Source organism: Rhinopithecus bieti, unplaced genomic scaffold (genome assembly GCF_001698545.2).
Source record: "Rhinopithecus bieti isolate Rb0 unplaced genomic scaffold, ASM169854v2 scaffold_39390, whole genome shotgun sequence".
NCBI lineage: Eukaryota > Metazoa > Chordata > Mammalia > Primates > Cercopithecidae > Rhinopithecus > Rhinopithecus bieti.
This window is the reverse complement of record NW_016816209.1, coordinates 14429-35620: the sequence shown is the minus strand read 5'-3', so window position 1 is coordinate 35620 and position 21192 is coordinate 14429. Positions and strand designations below refer to the sequence as shown.

Sequence of the window (21192 nt, the reverse complement as noted above, 5' to 3'; positions counted from 1 at the left end):
TTTTTTTGCCCCAATTGTGTAAGGTTCCTCAGCCTTATGGCCTTGAGAATATTTAGAATTGAAATTCTGATTTCCACTTTTGGGCAGACTCCCCTGACATCTTTGTCTAAAATAGTGGGGTTCTGGGGAAACTGCTGCATCCACTGCTTCCTTTTCAACATAAAGGATGTGAAACTTGTTCTAGGCAGGGAGATCTGCCTTTTAGCAAAGAGCTTCCCTAGAGACTTATACACTTCTAACACTCCACAGTTTTTTTCAATCTATTTTTCAGAACTCTTAACTGATATGTTTATATGCATAAAAAACAAAATATCAACACATTGTCACTGCTAAAACACTTTCCCCTCTTCTCTCCTGCTTCCTCTAGTGACTTTCTCACCATCCATGAAACAAAACTATCTTTCACCTATGCAGGATTTTAAGCAATGAAACAAATCAGGAATAAAAATGTTTGTTTTAGTTCACTCTTCTTCTATTCATTTATTTACTTTGTGGCCTTGTCTTTTAAGGTGTGGGAACAAAAGTAGATGCAAAAAAACGTGGTATCAATATCTTAATTATTTATGCCATGACTTTAGTAGAGCCTGCTTTGATATTTGTGGAATATGAAAGAACATATGCTAAAATCTGGGTACACTCTCACCTGTTTAATATGTCTCCAAAACCCTGTAAAAAAAATAAGAAAAAGTTAGTGCATTTGAAAAGATGCATCTTTCACTAAGTTCAGTGTGAGATTTGTAGTCAGTTTCCGAAGATATTATTCCCCTACCACCTTCTCTTCTGGAAAGCCATTTCCGGTTTTTCTGTAATAAAAAACCCAGTCAGTTATATTGTCATTAATTAACGTCCTGGGAAAGTCTGAGTCTTGAAGACATTCTATAAATAAGAATGGAGAAGAGGCCCAGAGGATGTGTGCTCTGTGGTAACCTCGAAAAACCTACTCAGTCATCTTTAGCTGAACGAGTTACCCAAATGCATGGACCCCAAAATAATGTTAATGCGAGCCTAGATTCCCCAAAAATCTGATCTTGCCATGTCTCCAAATTAATCTAAATGTAAATGAATCACTCACTATTTTATACATGTTTAACAACCCAAAGTATATTATTGACTTAGATGGGGAATATTTCTTGGGGTTGTTGCCTTGACCATTCCACAAAGTTTTGTGACTGGTGGATAAAGTAGGAGGGACCTTTGGCCTGGTAGGATTCCTTGGCGGGGCTATGTTCTCCCAATAAAGTAGCATTAGGTATGCAAATGTGTTTTTGGAAACGCATCATGGAAATAAAGGTAGGGAGATGGATTTCAGCCATGAGGAAAATGCCTATACATGTGAATATTCAAAACCTGAACCACATTGTGGGTTCGTACCTGAAGTAGTTCCACATCTGGTTTATGGCACATTTCTTTCAGCTCCTCATACATTCCTCTTAAAATCTCCCTCCTATGAGCCATTTTGGCTTTACTTAAATGAAGTTGATGAAAATATCTTTCCTCTTCTTTTCAGAATCTCCAAATTGTGTTTTTCTTCTTCATGGTGAAATGCAGGAGTCTTCGGATACTCAGCTCTAATTGCTTCTAGCCCTAAATTCACATAATCCTGCAATGATAATGGGTTAGTCAAAAGAGAAATGTATTTATCTATCTCCTATGAAATCTCACTGATTCCTTTTTTCTCTCGAACATCCAGTAGTTTAAATCTGAGTCTTGCCAGTTCTTAGAATCCACAAAATTTTGTTCCTTTCCCTTCTTTCCGCGTGAAGATCAACATAGATGTATCTGCCAATTACATTAAATTTATTCAAGATAGTGTGTCTTCTAAGATAGTTAGAAATTAAAAAAAAAAAAAAACACAATTTGAATTTCACTATTCCAACCTATATTATGGAAAAGTAAGAACAGTTCATGCTTAAGAATTGGAGTATAGAGCTGTAGTTACTAGAAAGGAAATAATTATTTCTATTTCATTGATACACGACAAGTTGCTTAAACTCATTATATGTGAAATGACCTTAGACTAGCATGTCCGGCTAAATGCGTTTCACCCAGCAAAACCTATCCTAATAAGGTTGCATTTATGATTTGGTCATCTTTGCCTCTCTGAATTCATTTCCTTCCATTCTTTCTCTAACTCATCCCAATCTGAAACATAGAATTCTTTATGTTTCCTCAGGCCTCCAAATGTACACAGACTCAAAATTACTGCATATACTGTTCTCTCCAACTAGAATTATATAGATACACACAAACACACACACACACACATACATACACATATATACACACTCATGGTCCACATATATATCCCTACACACATTTCTGTTCCCTCTCCTCTTCAAAACTTTGTTTCAATTTGAATTTTTCAGTGAGGCTTTTTTCTGACCACCCTATTTAAAACGCAGACACTCATCTCCAGTTTCTGACCTCTATTGTCCTTTTCTACTTCCCTGCTTGATTATTCGCCAACAAAAAACTTTCCACACTCAAATACGTCATGCATTGCATATATTTGCATATTAACCATTTGACTCTCTCATTTGGATTGTATGATTTGTGAGGACAAAAGTGCTTCCTTTCTTCTTTACTAGTATGTCTTCTAATTTAATCTTCAACATAGACTAGGTTCTCATGAAATACTTTTCAACAAACTAATATTAGCTATCATACCCTCAATGTATATGTCCACAAAGAGAAAATTATTTATAATATTTTTCTGAAGTCCTCAGAGTTCTACTTATATTTAGATACTAGTTCCCATATTTCTGGTATGTTTATATGTCTCCCTCAAGACCAAAATCTGTGTTTCTCACCACTTTTCTCAACATATCGTATTATTCAGTATTAATTAGTTGAGATTCTTAATTTCATGGTTTCCCTACATTTCCCCTGTCACTTTTTCTGCCTCAAATGTTCCATACAATTCCAAACACTACTTGTCCATCAGCATTCAGATTAATGCTGACCCAGCCTCAGAAGCTTCACTTGAGCTTTCCAAGACTGCCAAATAAATCTTGTGCCCAGCGTTTATCCAACCAGCACATACAGAATGCTGTGAGATGGCCCAGTTTCTTGTAACTGTTTGTGTACAGCTACAGGTTTGTAAGGAAATAAATCAGCATGCTTGGGTGACATCAGTGGTTTTCTTAGAAATCCTACTTAACAGACATACTATTCTGTATAAGAAATGAGGCCAATTTTTCTCAATGTTTTTTCCTTTTTTTTTTTTTCTTCACTGAATCCCAGTATACAGGAAACTGAGTAAATCTCTCTACATATAATTTATATAATAAACATATTTATTTATTCTTTTTCTCATTTTTTATATTTAGAGGTTTTTTCCTCCTAAATGTTGACTATTGCAATTTTTTTCTGCCAAATATTGACTATCCCCAGGTTGATCTTATATATATTGCCGAAGGGGTTAGGTCATTGTGCAACCAGAAATGGCTCCATCTTTCTGTCCAGGGATTATCAAAGGGTCAGGATTGGGAGTAAGAGCATGTTTGAAACAGTTTGATTGGTTGGCCAATGGCAACATATTTTTTAACTTACCCATCGCCCCCACTTATGTTGTTGTTGTTCTTAAGAGGCAGGGTCTCACACTGTCTCCCAAACTGGAGTTCAGTGGTGCAATCTCAGCTCACTGCAGCCTCAAACTCCTGAGCTTGATCAATCTTTCCACCTCAGCCTCCAAAATCACTAGGACTACAGTCACGTGTCACAATGCCCAACTAATATTTGTTCTTAGATTTGTCGAGACAGAGTATCCCTATGTTGCCCAGGATGGTCTACAACTCCAGGCCTCAAGCAATCCTCCCAGCCCAGCCTCCCAAATTTATGAGATTACAGGCATGAGCCACCACTCCTGGCCTTATCTCTTTACTTTCATTTGCCCATCCTTTGTAGGACTGTTGTGTGAACTGTCTTAGCCCATTCTATAAACATTCTTCTGCCGTGGTCATGTGAAACATTACAAAATTGTTTTTGATGTTTCTTCTTGTTTTATGTTAAATATTCTAACATAGTATTGTGATGTTTTTAAAAAGGACAAAAAACACAATAGAAGTTTGACTAATCACAAGATTTTGATGATCACAATTGTGCTATAATTTATTGTAATATAATAAAAATTCAGCACTTACTTGTAATGTGCCTTGGGACAAATCATTTAGTCACTTGATTTCTCAGACCTCAGTTTCCTCCTCTGTGAAATACTAGTATCAACTGTATGTAGCTTATTTTAAATAATTAGGAAAATTATAAGTAATTACTTTAATACCGATCATGATTGCTGTGGTTACCATATCGTTGCTACTGTTGTAGCATAGTACCACTTACCACTTTACATTTTTTTTGTTTGTTTTGTTGGTTGTTTTTGTTTGTTTGTTTTGTTTTGTTTGTTTTGTTTTTGAGACAGAGTCTCGCTCTGGAGCCCAGGCTGGAGTGCAGTGGCGCCATCTTGGCTCACTGCCACCTCCCCCTGCCAAGTTCAAGCAATTCTCCTGCCTCAGCCTCCTGAGTAGCTGGGATTACAGGCACGTGCCACTGTGCCCGGCTAATTATTTTGTATTTTTAGTAGAGATGTGGTTTCACCATGCTCTCCAGCCTAGTCCTGAACTCTTGACCTCATGATCCACCCACCTCGGCCTCCCAAATTGCTGGGCTTGCAGGCTTGAGCAACCGCACCCGGCCACAGGAGTCTTTAGAGATGATTGAACATGGAAGTTCAGTTGACAAGTGGCTGATTCAAATTGTTAAATTAGAAATATTCAATGTTAGAATTGTGTAGTGCTCTTGTGTTTCTCCTCTATATCATTTGGGAAACTAGTAAACAGCATGCTGTTTTATCAACAGGCATGTCATCTATGCTCCAAGCAGCCACAGCAAGTATTCAGGGGAGTCCTTTCCAGGAATTTCTAATGCTCTGTTTGAAATGAAAAGCAAAGTGGACCCTTGCAAGGCTAGGGGAGAAGTGAAGAGAAAGATTTCTGTTGCAGCCTTCACAGTGCAGGCAGTTTCAGAGGCTTTGAAACAAGTAGCCTATGAGGATTCTTTAGAGAACCTATATTAATTTGTGTGGTATATCACTCAGAAAGAACCATGATGGGTTCTATTGATGAATTTTTAAATTAGTGTATTAGACATAAAGCTGGATATTATATACAGTTATGTGAGTGTCCACATATATGTTTGCATATATGTTTTCTTTTATTTTCTTGTAATGGATTAAAAAATTAAAATTTATAATCATACAAGGTTATTCTGAAGTAGAAGAATCAAACTCAGTATTAAATCCAAGGGGAATAGACAAATATCATAAAACTCTCATCTGGCATTATCGGGGAATCAAGTCTAATGTGTTCATGTCTCTTCACACATGGGAAAACATCAGTTTGTCATAGAGCACAGTGCGGAATATGCACAACTGCTCCAAGCCGGAGGTCTCACGCCCTGCCTGGGGCCTCCCAAGGCTGAGAGGATCACAATCTCAGCACACTAGTTGGGACACTGGTTAAATTACACTTTTATTAAATGTAATCCTTCTATAGCATAAGAAATCATTATTTTTTAATTGAAAATATTTTATTTATATAAGACTATCATGTAATATACAAGTATAGAGAAAAATAATAATGAAATGAGTATCTGTGAACCTACTTACCATATTAAGAAAATAACATTTCCAATACCTTTGGGTTCTCCATGCACTAATGACAGTTGCATTTTTTCACTTTCTTGAATTTTATGTTTACCTTTATTTCCTCTGGTATTCTTTATAATTTTATCACACAAGGCTATATTATTTGTATGTTTCATGGTTTGACTTTAGGTAGTTTTGAACTTTTTAAAATAAAATCATACCAGGTATAGTTTTATGGTACTTGATTTTTTTTCACTGGTCTTTAAGTGTTCAGATAGATAGATAGGTAAGTAGATAGATAGATGGATAGCATTTATTCAAATGAAAGGAAGATTCATGGTCCGTCAAGAAAGAGAAAACATATAATAATGTGAATAGGGAAAGTTAATATAAAGAATCATTAATTATAACAGCATTTGAGCAAGGAAATACTGTCTAGTAGAATGTAAGGAGAAGTCTAAATAATACGTGATGACACATATAAGGAATTGCCATTGTTTCCAGGGTGAAGTTGGAGTAGTCAATGGAGAGTCCCCTCACCCCTCGGCCTCACTGAATGTTTAGAAGTTGCTGTATTGTTGCGCTTGAAAAACTTGCTTTAAATCCACACTTCAGAGCTCCCCAGAGACTTGCCTTCCGGGCCACTGGTGCAGCTGTTTATGAAGAAATGTCGTGCCAGACGGGCTCCACTGCAAATATGGAAAAGGGCAGTATCAGGAGAAGCTCATGGCTGCTGAGTTCTCGTGGGCCCCAGTTAACTTCAGGAAGTGGGTGCTACAGCAGCAGCCTGAACTACACAATCTGGGCATTGGTGTATCCCTGTATGTCCTCCGGGCCAGACACTGGAGGTGTCATTTCCAAAGCAGATTGGAAGCACTTTTTTGGAATTTCTCTCCAAAGCTTTCTACTCACAAACATTGACATCATAACATGTGACAAAGGAAAAGTATTTAAAGGATCTAGATCTATTTATGTAAACAATCAAGAGTGAGTTTGTAGTGGATAACCCAAGGTTGGATAAACAGTGCATCATAAAATATATTTATTCATTTTCTTCTGTTGTACATTTGGAATGATTTTTGTATTTTGATATTTGTGAACATGTCTCCTAATGCAAATACTCAATAGATTCTCTTTCCTGACAGTATCTTCTGTAGGTGGAATCTCTGGGTTATACAATTTGTGGATCACCAATTCTACTGGGCAATGCCACAGTGATTCAAACTAATTTCACTTATTTATATTTCCACTGACAAGGTAATCATGTTATACAAAATAATAGAAGTATGGATGATTGTGGCAAGTTAAAGAAATACAAAGAATTCACCCTTACTAGAACCCAAGGCATTTGTGGGAAGAGCAATTCATACATCGAGCACCAAATATGTCAAGTACATTTTGGAAGACATTGAGAGGAGTGTAACTACTTTCTTTTGGTTTATCAAAAATTCCATAATGAGGTTAAGTAGGTAGGAATATAGGCACATTTGCATTTCAGCAAGCATTCTGGCCTAGATGGAATAGAAGGGTATCACCAGCAAGAGGACAGAACTAATATTCTTTAGTGTGTATGAGACAGGATTTCACTCTGTCACCCAGGCTAGAGTCAGTGGCACAACCCCGGCTCAATACAAACTCTGCCTCCTGGGCTCAGGCAATCGTCCAGCCTAAGACTCCCAAGTAGCTGAGATTAGAGGCGTGCACCATCATGCCTGTCTAATTTTTCTATCTTTTTGTGGAGATGGAGTTTCCAGTGTTGTCTAGGCTGACCTTGAACTTCTCAGCTTGACTGATCAAACCACCTAGGCCTCCCAAAGTGCTGGGATTACAGGCATGAGCCACCATGCCAGGTCCCGAAATCTTTTCTCATGATAACTACTGTCACATAGACTTCACTATCAGAAAAGATAAGTCTACCCTCATCCTTTGGGTTTTAGCTTAGGTATTGTTTCTTTTAGGAAGACGTTTAGGATGACTGTCCCTTCCTTTCTATCAACTATTAAGCCATGAGCTCCTTAAGGACTTAGTCTTGTTTTTTATTTACACTTTTTAAAAATTTACTTTAATTTTTGGGATACATATGCAGAATGTGCAGGTTTGTTAGTATTTTGGCTCCAATCTTTACCAGTAAGGAGATTTCATAGTAGACACTCATTTTGTGAGTAATCAGAACAGCGTGCATATGAGACCCTCTGAGACATTCTGTGCTTTGAAAAGAAGAGTTGCACTGCACACTAGGATTTCCACAATGCCTTTGTTATGGGGTTTGGCTGAGCATGCTCACAGGCTTTTTGTCATGTCATTGATAGAGAGTTGGACAGTATGGTAGATGTAGGACAGTGTGCATATTAGTATTCAAAAAAATGTACTAAAGCCTGCACAATGCTTGAAAGATTTGTCAATTTTCAATCAATTCTGCCAGCATGCAAGAAGCATCCCCCAAAAAGATTGTATGTAATTTGGTGGCTTAGGAACATACTTTGGCAACGTATGTCAAGTCACTGAAAGGACAACAGTTTTCAGAGACCGCCTGGTTTCAAACCCTAGCTCTGCTATTCATTAGAGTATGCCAATGGGCAAATTATTAAAGTTCCCTGTTCTTACATTTCTCAATCTTTAAATCAGTATAAAGTATCATTTATCTTATCAGGTTGTTGTAAGAATTAAATAAGTTAGAACATGTGAAGCACTCAGAACAGTTTTTAGCACAGAGTTGGTAATCAATAAATGTCTGATATTTTCACTTGAATGACAGGGTATTTTTTAGTTAGGCAAGGAAATACTGCTTTTTCTCTCTTACCTATTCTGCATGGTAACACAATTGTAGTAAAATAGGTAATAACTTTTTCAGTTACGAGCACTAAAATTTGCAACTATTTTTTATTCTTTTATATGCATCTCATAAGTTGCTTATTGTTTATTTCTGTCTAATATAGGGCAGTCTACAAAATATAGAATTGAATTTTTACTGAGAAGTGAGAATGCAGGAAGTCTTTCTTCTTTACATTTAGCTAGATAATATGCAACATTTTAAGAAGTGTTTGAAGCAGTTTTCAAAGAACAACATTTCCGGAAAGACTGTATGTAAGTATCTATGATTACCTTTACTTAACTTTATTGGATGCATTTTTTGAAGCATAATGCTGATCAAATGACACTTCAGAAAACATACTAATTTGCAATGCCATGGACTGATTAAAAAGACAGCCACTTCATCTTTTCCTAGGATATGTTGGCTTTTATAAATTTTATAAATTTTAAATGTCTGTTAATATATAAATGGTGATTTTAAATAGATTTTACTTTTCAACTTCTAGCAAGGTTTGTAATTTTCAGTTTATAGAAATGACCTAAATCCCCAAACATTAGATAATTTATGAATTCATTAAATCATGGTAAACGACAACAAAATATATTAGTTTGGCAACTGTGTTAAAAATAACTTTCATGCACTGTTAAAGGTAATTATGCACATAATTACTGTGTAAATAGCAGCCAGGTGCCATGGCTCATGCCTGTAACACCAGCACTTTGGGAGGCTGGGATGCACGGATCACCTGATGTCAGGAGTTAGCGACCAGCCTGGCCGACTTGGTGAAACCTTATCTCGACTAAAAATACCGAAATTAGCCAGTTATGGTGGCAGACACCTGTAATCCCAGCTACGTGGGAGTCTGAGGCAGGAGAATCACTTGAACCTGGGAGACAGAGGTTGCAGTGAGCCAAGATCATGCCATTGCACTCCAGCCTGGGTGGCAGAGGGAGACAACATCTCAAAAAAAGTAATAATAATTATTATTATTGTGTAAATAATTATTGTATAATTGTTAAAATATGAATACAAAACATTGATGTAGATAGTTATGTACATGTATATGTAAATATCAGTTTTAAAATTATTGAAAATGGGGGATGAACAAAAGTAGATTTTATTTTATGTAACACAATCATGAAATAGTCATAAAATAGTAAAAATAAGAAAAACAGGCTAATACAACTAATTCTATCAACCATTATATATACAATTATGTGAAACACAATTGACTTCCTTGCTGTACTCTTTTACACAAGAGAGTTACACAGTACAGATGTGTTGGTAATCCCAGTTAATGTGTTATCTTTGAACATATTCAGATAAATAACAACTAGGCACTTAAGCAATTATAATTTTAAAACAGAGAAAAACAAAATTTTAAAGTTAGCACGTGACCCAGTGCAGTGACTCACGCTTGTAATCCCAGCACTTTGGAGGCAGAGGTGGGCAGATCACCTGAGATCAGGAGTTCAAGATCAGCCTGAGCAACATGGTGAAACCCCGTCTCTACTAAAAGTACAAAAATTAGCTGGATTTAGTGGTGGGTGCCTGTAATCCCTGCTACTTGGGAGGCTGAGGCAGGAGAATCACTTGAACTCGAGAGGCAGAGGTTACAGTGAGCTGAGACCGAGCCATTCCACTCCAGCCTGGGCTACAGAGTGAGATACCATCTCAAAAAAAACAAAACACAAAAAACAAAAAAAAGCAATTAGCATGTGACAATATTTAATGAAATAATTGTTATAGTTAAAATATTTCTTTAAATAACCTGTGTTAAGTCAACTTTCTTGCCTCTCATTCCAAACTTGTCTGTTGAGCTTTGGGCACCCAAGTGTGGTTTTCAATACTTTAGAAACCTAATCAGTCTATTTACCCCTTTCTGTGCAATCTAATCAACCTCAGGAAGTGGGTGTGGTCTTTCAGGGTCCCATACAGTTTAAAAGGATCCTTGTCCAGAGATTTCTCTCTCCTTCAGGGAGGGCCCACCGGATTTGTGGCTGCTGGGCTTTGGAGCGCCAGGAATTACTTGTAGTCTGGATATCTACAGAGCTTCTAGATTGAGACCATTCATAGTAGCCTTGTGAGTATAAAATTTGCAGTAAATCCATTAGGAAACAGTCAAAACAATCATTAGGAAATAGTCAACACAATCATTAGGAAATAGTCAAAATAATAAAAATAAGAAAAACAGGCGGCTACAACTAATTCTATCAACCATCATAAATACAATTATGTGAAACACAGTTGAGTTCCTTGCTGTACTTTTTTAAACAAGAGAGTTACACAGTACATATGTGTTGGTAATCCCAGTTAATGTTTTATCTTTGAACATATTCAGATAAATAACTGCTAGGCACATAAGCAATTATAATTTTAAAACAGAGTGAGAAACAAAATTTTAAAATTAGCATGTGGCCTAGTGCAGTGGCTCACGCTTGTAATCCCAACACTTTGGGAGGCAGAGGTGGGCAGATCACCTGAGGTCAGGAGTTCAAGATCAGTCTGAGCAACATGGTGAAACCCTGTCTCTACCAAAAGTACAAAAATTAGCTGGGCTTAGTGGTGGGTACCTGTAATCCCAGCTATTCGGGAGGCTGAGGNGGTTTTCAATACTTTAGAAACCTAATCAGCCAGTTTACCCCTTTCTGCACAATCTAATCAACCTCAGGAAGTGGGTGTGGTCTTTCGTCGGCCCATACCCTTTAAAAGGATGCTTGTCCAGAGACTTCTCTCTCCTTCAGTGAGGACCCACCAGATTTGTCGCTCTGGGCTTTGGAGTACCAGGAGTTACTTGTAATCTGGATATCTACGGAGCTTCTAGACTGAGACCATTCATAGTAGCCTTGTGAGTATAAAATCTGCAGTAAACTCATCATGTTCACTTTTTCTCTTAAAAATACTTTAAATTTACCCGGCAGCATGCTTGGGTCTTTTCTAAGCAAACAAGTAACTGTCTTCGTGATTTTACAGAAAATCAATATAAAGTATCTTCAATTTGTAACATGTGGTTTGTGTGCCTTGCTATTTGATTCTTCTTATGTGATTATTTTCTGTATTGTTAGATTGTTTTTAAGTGTGAAAAGATATATTTCGATAGTTTCATGCAATGATAGAACCCATTAAATACCTAAAATGTTCACTAGAATGTGGGCATGTAGTAATGGTCATAATGTACACAAAAGTAAATGTAAAAAATGTTGAATTAGTTTGAAAATTCTTATTGCAAAAGTCTTGTTTGCTGTGTCTTCAAAATTTGCAGTTTGCAGACTAGATTTGAAAGCTGTTGAAAATAGTTTTAATTGGCCGGGCACGATGGCTCATGTTTGCAGCCTAGCACTTTGAGAGGCCAAGGCAGGCAGATCGCTTGAGGTCTAGAGTTAGAAACCAGCCTGGCAAACATGGTGAAACCACGTTTTTACTTAAAATACAAAAAAATTATCCTAGCCTGGTGGCGGGTGCCTGTAGTATCCGCTACTCGGGAGGCTGTGGCAGGAGAATTGCTTGAACGTGGGAGGCGGAGGTTGCAGTAAGCTGAGATCATGCCACTGCACTCCAGCCTCGGTGACAGAGTGAGACTGCATCTCAACAACAACAACAAAAAACTCTGACAAGGGCTCCCAAGAGGCTGCAACTCCCAAGTCACTAAGAGGAATGGTGAATTGGTGGCCAGGCTTCCATTAACTGCATTTCTGGATTTTCTAGTGTAGAGTGGAAAACCTAATACATATCTTCACTTTTATTGTTATTTTAGAAGATAATTAATTGTTGATTAATTCTTGTAAATTATTATAGTTTAAATATTCATTATTTCAGAATGTGACAGTGTTCTCTCTAATCATCTGAAATGACTACAGGAAAAAATTTTCTAAATTAAAAATAATAGATATTATTTACAATTAATGTAGTGAAAGGAAGAGTTTTGATATTAAAGTTAAAAGGAAAAATTTAATGATTGATAATTTTAGGAGTTGATAGTCCACTCTGATTAATCAATCTTGGATGAAACCTACTTCATTTATAATTGTGTGAGCAAACTTCATAGGTGAGTTTGGGGGCAGGGAGTACAGAATAATAGCATAGATACTAAGTGTCTTTCATATATTATCATCATGGAATCGTTGAGAGAGAATGACAGAGACAGAACGAGATTAAGAATGTTCTTAAGAATGAGATTAAGAATTAAGAATCAGTTTATATAAGTGACTGAAAAATCATCTCAGCTTTTACCCTCTGCCCAGGGTTTAAGCTTGCTAAGTAACTGGGAATGATTGAGAGCACGGCTTGTTTAACAAAAATACCATGAGGGCTCCCATCTCATTTTCTCATTTCAATCACAGTTGGTTGTTCATATCCAGAAGTTTCATAACTGTGGATTCAACTAATCTCAGAAAAAAATATGTACAGGAAGAAAAAAGCAACTGTACTTAACATGTCTTTTTTTTGTTGTTTTATTTTTTGAGACAGAGTCTCACTCTATTACTCATACTGGAGTGCAATGGCATCATCTCAGCTCACTACAACATCCACCTCCTGGGTTCAGGCAATTCTCCTGCCTCAGCCTCCTGAATAGCTGGGACTACAGGCACGTGCCACCACCCCTGGCTAATTTTTTCTATTTTTAATAGAAACAAGGTTTCACCATGTTAGCCAGGATAGTCTCGATCTCCTGACCTCGTGATCTGCCCACCTCGGCCTTCCGAAGTGCTGGGATTATGGGCGTGGGCAACTGCGTCCTGCTAAACATGTACATATTTTTAACAATCTTCTTGCTGTTCCTAAACAGTATGGCATTACAAGTATTTATACAGCATTTACATTGTGTTAGGCATTCAAAGTAATCTAGCCATAAAGTATTCAGGAGGATAGGTTTAGGTTACATGCAAATCCCACACCATTTACTAATAAGACCCTGGAACATCTTAGGATCTTGGTACTCAGGGAGTCCTGGACCCAATCTTCAATGGCTATTGAGGGAAAACTTTATAAATCCAGCATGTTTGCATTTGCTATGTCTCAGTTTGTACTGGAGCTAACTTATTAGACATATTGGACAGACCTCAAGTAAACAAGGAAAATTGTCCACTGGCCTTGCTTTTCATAGGGACAAATAAAAATAAGAGAAAGAAATTCTCACCTTTTTTTAAATTTTCAGAGATATGGATTCAGACACCCTGCAAGCCTTCCAGAATGAGCTCATTTGCTCCATTTGCATGAACTTCTTCATAGACCCGGTCACCATTGACTGTGGGCACAGCTTTTTGCAGGCCCTGTCTCTACCTCTGCTGGAAGAAGGCAGAGCACCAATGTGGCGCCTGCTGAGTGCAGAGAAATCTCAGGGAAGACCTGACTCATACACCAAGTATCGGCTCAAAAGCTGGCTTCCTACGCCAGACAGCCAGACGCTCCCAGAACATCAACAACTCACAAAACATCTGTGTGCTCACGAGGAGACTAAGGAGCTCTTCTGTGAGGTTGACAAGCAATTGCCTGTGGGCCCTGCTCTGAGTCACGCAGAAGCACATGGCTCACAGCCACAGTCCAATAGGAATGGCTGCTGAGGAATGCAGGGTATGGTGAAATGCTGTAAGGCAGTTTGATTGTATACGTGATGTCCCAATAGAGAATGATGAGGGCCTGTGACAATGATGGTGTATGAGAATGGCAGATGGTAGAGGGCGATTATTCCATGTCACTAATAACACCATAAATGTGTCCTTTCAATGTTGCTGACCAATTTGGCAGCTCTAATCAAGCTGTGTGTGAGACTTCACTAAAGGAGGTTTCCGTTAGAAATCATTAGTTTGAATGTATAGAATGAGCTTGGAACAGGTGACGCAGCACCAAGAACACTTTCAAAGTCATGTTATATAAAACGCAGTTTCTCAGAAAATTGATGATATTATCTGAAGGGGTCCTTAAAACTCTCTATTATATTTCTACACTTTTCACATCCAAATTATTAGAACCGAATTGTTTAACATGGAAAATCTGGCCCTCCACTAATAACTTGAATTTTATGTTCTTTCAATTACAGCTTTTTATTAATTGTATAGGGGATTGAAATCAGTATAACTTGTCTTCATTTTTGCTAGCTCTTTGCTTTCTTTTGCAGGATAAACTTATAAAGGAAATGGACTATTTGTGGAAAATCAATCAAGAGACACAAAACAATCTAAATCAGTGAAACTAGAAATTTCATTCGTTAGTGTAGAGATGAAATAGTTTCTTTTTTTACGCAAATAACACAATGTTGGTTATACCTTTTTAAGCTAAATTCAAACTACCAGTTAAAAGATATGATTTCATCCCAAGAAAATGTAGTGATTTCAACGATATAATTAGGATCACAATAGAGCGAAGCCCACACAAGCTAGCCAAATTAATTCTAGCATAGTTGGATAAATGCCATGATATGTAGTTATCTAGTTCAAAATTTGAGGTTGGTAAACCTTATTCAGACACTGGAGATGAGGCAATATTTCACTAAGATATGGTGTGAGGAAGAGGAAAGAAATAGAATAGTACATAGAGTAAAAATATAGTAAGAGGAAAAGTCCAATCTGGCTAATATGGTTATGGCTAAATGTTCTTTAACATGTTAGGCAATCAGACATGGAAAAATACTAAAAGAGATAGTAAATAGAGGAAATAATTTACTCATAAGAACTGTAAAGACACCACAGTGACAAAACCAGAAGTCTTTATATAGTTTTGATTTAAAAAGGGAGAGAGAATAGGAATAATTGAAAAGATAGACAGAAAAAAAACACCAATATTCAAGACTCTTTGCAAGAAGGAGCAGAAAAGTTTACAAATTGCTGGATTACACCACATATAATTATTTGAAGGTTTTCTAATTGAGAGTGAGAACATGTAAATCTTTTTAACCAACATCCTGCAGAACTATGTGTCAATAAGGAAGGTGAAATCACTAATCAAATATCTAAAAGATGCATCTATTCTCGATGAGGCAGGAGCAACTGCAACTGCCGGCACTGGAAAGAGAAGCAGAAGAGCTTTTCCAACACTACAAGACAGTCAAGGAGAGACCAACATTAGCAAAGGTGAAAGACATGTAGAGAGAGCTGTGAGTATGTGCCACATGCCTGACGTGGAGCTGCTCCAGGTGGGAGGGAGGTCCTCTTCAGAACAGGAAACCCTTGCTGACATTGCTGCAGGCATGCAATGTCACCCTGCATATGTCACTGCTCTAAGATAAGTGAGCACATGCTGATCCTAAGCTCCCACCATTACAGTACATTGTCGCAGTGTCACTTATTACTGCCATACTTTGGTAAATCTTTGGGAAATTTTTGCCATTTTAGCAGATCACATATAACAAAACTCCCTTCAATATAATTAGAGTACTATCCACACAGAGAGATTCATCTAAAATCATAGAACTCATAGGCCTAGGGGAAGGTTACTATGTTCCATTGATATCCCTAGTTTCCTCCTCACTCTCTGATGTCCCATACAACAGTGATTTGCTAGGCATTTGAGGGGTTCCCCTTGCCTGCGCGAGTGTGGAAAGTTACTCATCAATTGTCCGTGTAGGCTCTCTTTCCATACGGTTCTGCTTTGTTTTAATAGTGTCATGCGTGGTCAGACCTTCCTTGGAATAAGATTAGGTGAGATTAAAGACAGCTGGAAACCTAGATATCGTTGTTCTTCCACATGACTTGCTTCAGCTCCTGTCTTCTTCATGCCGCACATGATGAAGCTTTTCATTATTTAAAGTTTAGGTTCTGTTTATTAACGTACGCTTTTGATGATTACTTAAGAGGGCGAATAAAGAGAGATAACACATTTTTAAAACGTAAACAGAAAGAAACAAGAGTATGAGAAAAGATGCAGAAGGAAAATCTCTCATAATTAACATTATCTTTTTTTTTTTGTAGGATGTGGGGAATATGTATCAGTCAGGTGAGTTTATAATAAAAAAAGTGCTATTTCTGAAAAAGTTCATTCTCTTTGTGAAAGAACGGGGTTTATACATTTTGAGTACTAATATCATTCTGAGTGGGCTATTTCCATTTTTGTTTCAAAGGGGCCTGAGGTCTTCTTCTCTTGGTCTGGAAGTTTTCGTCTTAAATTTGTATGATTCAAAATATACGTACAAAACAAATTTGCCTTTGCCATTCTGAAGTTTGTTCTTCCCAGTCCATTCATGCTATCCAGCCCTACCTGACAGATCTGAATACAAAATTACTTTGAGGAATCATAGAGGTGTCTTCTACTCTGGAGGGGTAGGAGATTAAAAAAAAAAAGACAGGGGGAGGAGAGAGATTCCCTCTGGGTGGCCTGAGGAGGAAGGTTTTGTTCCTAAAAGCCTCAATGACCCGGACCTGCTCCATCACAACACACCCAGTGCTAGGAAAGACCTCAGGAAAATGGTTGCCTCGGGACTCTCAGCAGCAGGGTGTTCAGGCTGGAATTATTCTCTTTTGCTTTGCACAAAAGATTAAAGCTTTTTGTCTCAGTGCATATTCTATGTTAGACACTGACTAGCATTAGTGACAGCTACAGGCTGAGGTCCCTAAGATTTTATTTGAGGTTTTGCTCTCTGAAATATTTCCAGGATTTTGCATACCCTCAGGGGTGTGATGGGCAGAGGGACACAATGTCTTTTAATGACTTTAGAAGTTGTGTAATGTCTGAAAACAACATATCTGGGGAAATTGGGTTTTTATGCAAAAAAAATCAGAAAAAGTAACATTCTTATGGCCCCTAGAGTGTGGAATAAAATGTGCATGCAGGTAACCAAAACTGGCAGAATTCTGAGGAAACATCTTATATGAAAATATGATATCTTTGTATGACTGTATGATTAGCTCTGGGCCTGGAAATATAACTGAGGCCATTTTTTTGCAGGGCTGATTTGGCACAGATGCAAAAGCCCCAGCCAGTGTACCCAGAGCTCACTTCATGGCGCATAACTGGAGTCCTAGAAATGCTCAACAACTTCAGAGGTAAGATCCAGCTGCACGGCAGTCCAGCCTCAAATCATTTGCTTATTGGGTCCCTTGGTCGAGGCTTTTCCCATTTAAGTTTTATTATTTTTGACATGTAGGTAATACATAGTTTTCCAAAGCATGTGTATCTTCTCCACCTGCATAGTAATACTACAATGATCAAAACTCAATTTCCTGACTTAGAGTTTGATGAAAATGTAAAGCAAGGTAATACTTTGTCTTTAGAATAAGAGGACAAAGAATATTCAGGTCATGTAGTTATGAAGACACTAGTTGTCATGGTGGCATCAGTATTTTGTATGTATTCAATTTTATTCAATTTTGAAGGCTTAGATTTGGCATAATGGTTTTTAACTGGTTCTGTTCTATATGCATTTACATGCATTCTACAAGTAACCTTTATTATTTACAAAATCAGAGCATTTTGATCAATAAAATGACTAAAATATCCATAATCAGGGCAATTTTAATGGCATCAGATACATAACAACTGAAAGGTGAGGGATCTGTGAACATGGCCTAAGCATGTTAGCTCCATTCAAGAGAGCAGGTCTAGTACCAGAGGGCAGGAACCCAGAGTAGATTGAATCAGGAGCTAAACAGATATTGTAAAGCCAGAGTATTCTTTTCAGAAACTTATAAACTTTACATGTGTTAATTTCTACCAAATTTTTGAGGTTTGAGACTATAACAGGCATAACTTACATTCCAATAAATACTCATATCATGGCAAAGTGATGTCTACTTGTTGATGATCTTAAAGACAAATAATACTAGAAGATTTTCTATTAAAGAAAAAAAAAACATTTTAGATATGTCCTGAAACAAACTGTGCAGACATTTGTTTCATTAACAAATGAAGTAACAAATGAAATGATTTAAGTAGACATTAAATCATTACTTCGCCCAGTGATATGGTCACATTTTCTCTCTATTATTTAAGGAATAATATATAATTGTATGTGCTGTAGAGTTGTAATGACATTTCATCTTCATGGATGCATGGCGCTGAACTCTCTTGGCTTCCTCTTTTCTGTATTTTCTTGAAAGAAGAGCGAATGAAGTGAATAATTGGGCCACAGAGCCTCTGTCCCTCATAGCACTCACTAATATAATATTTTTTCCTTGTCAGTGGATAATGCTCTGAGCACGGAAATGACTCCTTGCTATATAAGCCTTTCTGAGGATGTGAGACATGTGATATTTGAAGATGACCATCACAGTGCACCCATGGATCCCCAGGGAGTGGAGAGCTTTGCTGTGTGGGGAGCGCAAGCATTCATCTCCGGCAGGCATTACTGGGAAGTGGATGTGACCCACTCCTCCACCTGGATTCTGGGAGTCTGTAGAGATTCCAGGACAGCAGATACCAGTATCGTTATTGATTCTGATGAAACATTTTTGTTAATTTTCTCAAAGAGGAGCAATCACTATAGTCTCTCCACCAACTCTCCACCTTTAACTCAGCATGTGCAAAGGCCTCTGGGTCGGGTTGGGGTGTTTCTGGATTATGATAATGGATCTGTGAGTTTTTTTGATGTTTCTAAAGGTTCTCTTATCTATGGCTTTCCTCTTGCCTCCTTCTCTTCCCCTCTGAGGGCTTTCTTTTGCTTTGGTTGTACATGAAAAGCTGGTTTCATGATTATTTATTTTGACCTCCCATATATGATGTAAATAGTGTCCTGAGACCTTATGTGTGAGAGCCTGTGAGCTCATTGTAACTTCATGGAATGTAATTACTTTATGGTTATACATGGGATAACCACCTTGAATGTGTACATTTGTTAATTAAGTTATTTTAAATAATAAATTATTGTGGAATCTTTACTAGAACATCAATAATGGCTTTTCTTGTGCAAGTTTTGTTGAGATTCATTCACTTACCATGAAAGTCATGTTCTAATGTATTTAATTTAGAGAATGTTAGTATAGCACACTTGTGCAGCCATCAGAACTCTCTACTGCCTGGGCACTTTTATCACTTCCAGAAGAATCCCAATACCCATTAACATTTATTCTTCATTCACCCTCCCCCGTGTCTTTTATGTTTTTGCATTCAGGTAAATAAAATCATACAATATAAGTTCTTTTTAAATCTGATTTCCTTTTCAGAGATTATGTTTTCAGTTTGTACACACTGTAAACCATTTGTCTTACTTGCATATTTGAACCAGGCTGGGGTAGAAAAATGAAGTCATAGATACCTTATCTTACAAAGAATAAAGAAAAGTGCTTATTTTCTTTTTAAGTCTGACCAAGTTAAGTTGACCTCACAGACTTTATTATTTCTCAGCATCCTAGTTATTAATCATATTTCAGCTCATACAACAGTTTCTCAGTGCTGGGTTGCTCTACTATTACATCTTCTCTGAGTATATTATATCAGATTATAATATTCAGAAAACTCTTATTCTTATTACTACCAGATTGAAAATTCCAAGGGGTAATGGCACTATTTGTCTTTGCTAAATATATACCATTATCCAATCAATTTTTAGAAAGATACACAATAAAAAAAATGAATAAATGATAGAGTAGAGGAGTTATTGTAATACTTATTCTAACATTAAGAACTTCTTCCGGCCGTGCCAACGTGTGCACGCCTGAATCCCCAGCAGTTTGGGAGGCCCGAGGCGGGCGGATCACAAGGTCCGGAAACGAACCACGGTGAACCCCGCTCTACTAAAAATACAAAAAATTAGCCGGGCGCGTGGCGGGCGCCTATAGGTCCCAGCACTCCAGGAGGCTGAGGCCCGGAGAAGGCGGGAACCCGGGAGGCGACTTGCAGTGAGCCGGAGATCGCGCCACTGCCCTCCAGCCGGGGACAGAGCGAGACTGCCGTCTCAAAAAAAAAAAAAAAAAAAAAAAAAAAAAAAAGAAAAACTTTCCAAAATATAAGTACAAAATAGGAAGAACATACAATGAATATCTATCAAAAGATAAGAAATAATTGATTCAGATCATATCAAGATAATACGTTATGTAGGTAAATATTGGTAGCATATTTTTAACGGTTGATTCAATTGTCTTAAGTTTTTAACACAACCATTTGAAAGAGGAAGGTTCCTATAAAGAATGGGGAACAGGAACAGACTTAGAAAAAGAAGACGTCCCTGGATTTTAACTGACAACGTATACTTTTAAATTACGTACTAAACATAAAGTGATTATAAACATTCTTATGATAGAAAAACAAAATAGTTTAAATTTTAAAATAAGAAGTCAGATGATGAACAATGGAAAATTTATACTAAAGTGATAGCACGTCTCCTAAGGGGGGGCCAAAAAACAGGCCCCCTACCTGCTTAACAAAGACTACAAATTGACATGATCAGGAAGGTGCATTGCTCCACATGTTTTAACAATATAGGAAGTGTCAAGAAGAAACAAATCTCAACAAAGTAATTTTTTCTCTGTGTGCAGAAACTCCCATTTATGCCATGACCCATGCAGCAGGAAAGCCAAAAGAAAGCAGGAGGGACAAGGTATGGGCTATAAGGAAATCACCTGGTGTTTCACAATGCTTTTATCCCATCCTATAGCTAAAATTAGGCAGATGCACACCCAAGTGTAAGATATATCTGGTAAATGCTGTTAACATTCAAACAATGTTATTCCATCATTTGATTCGAAAACAAATGATGACTGGCACAACAGAAAATAACCCAAGAGTGTTCAATGAACAAGCAGAACCCCAACCAAAGAGAATAAGGTGCTGCTTAAGGTAGCACCAGTCCTTAGTATTCCAGAGTGAGTAAACC

At 37.5% G+C, this 21192-nt stretch overlaps 2 pseudogenes; one reads left to right on the top strand and one right to left on the bottom strand.

Annotated features, from left to right (window-relative positions):
- The window catches only part of LOC108516911 (tripartite motif-containing protein 49C-like), a 6412-nt pseudogene extending 2108 nt beyond the window's left edge, over window positions 1–4304 (bottom strand).
- Window positions 4305–13612: 9308 nt separating this feature from the next.
- On the top strand, window positions 13613–19057 carry LOC108516913 (putative tripartite motif-containing protein 64B; annotated as a pseudogene).
- Window positions 19058–21192: the final 2135 nt, after the last annotated feature.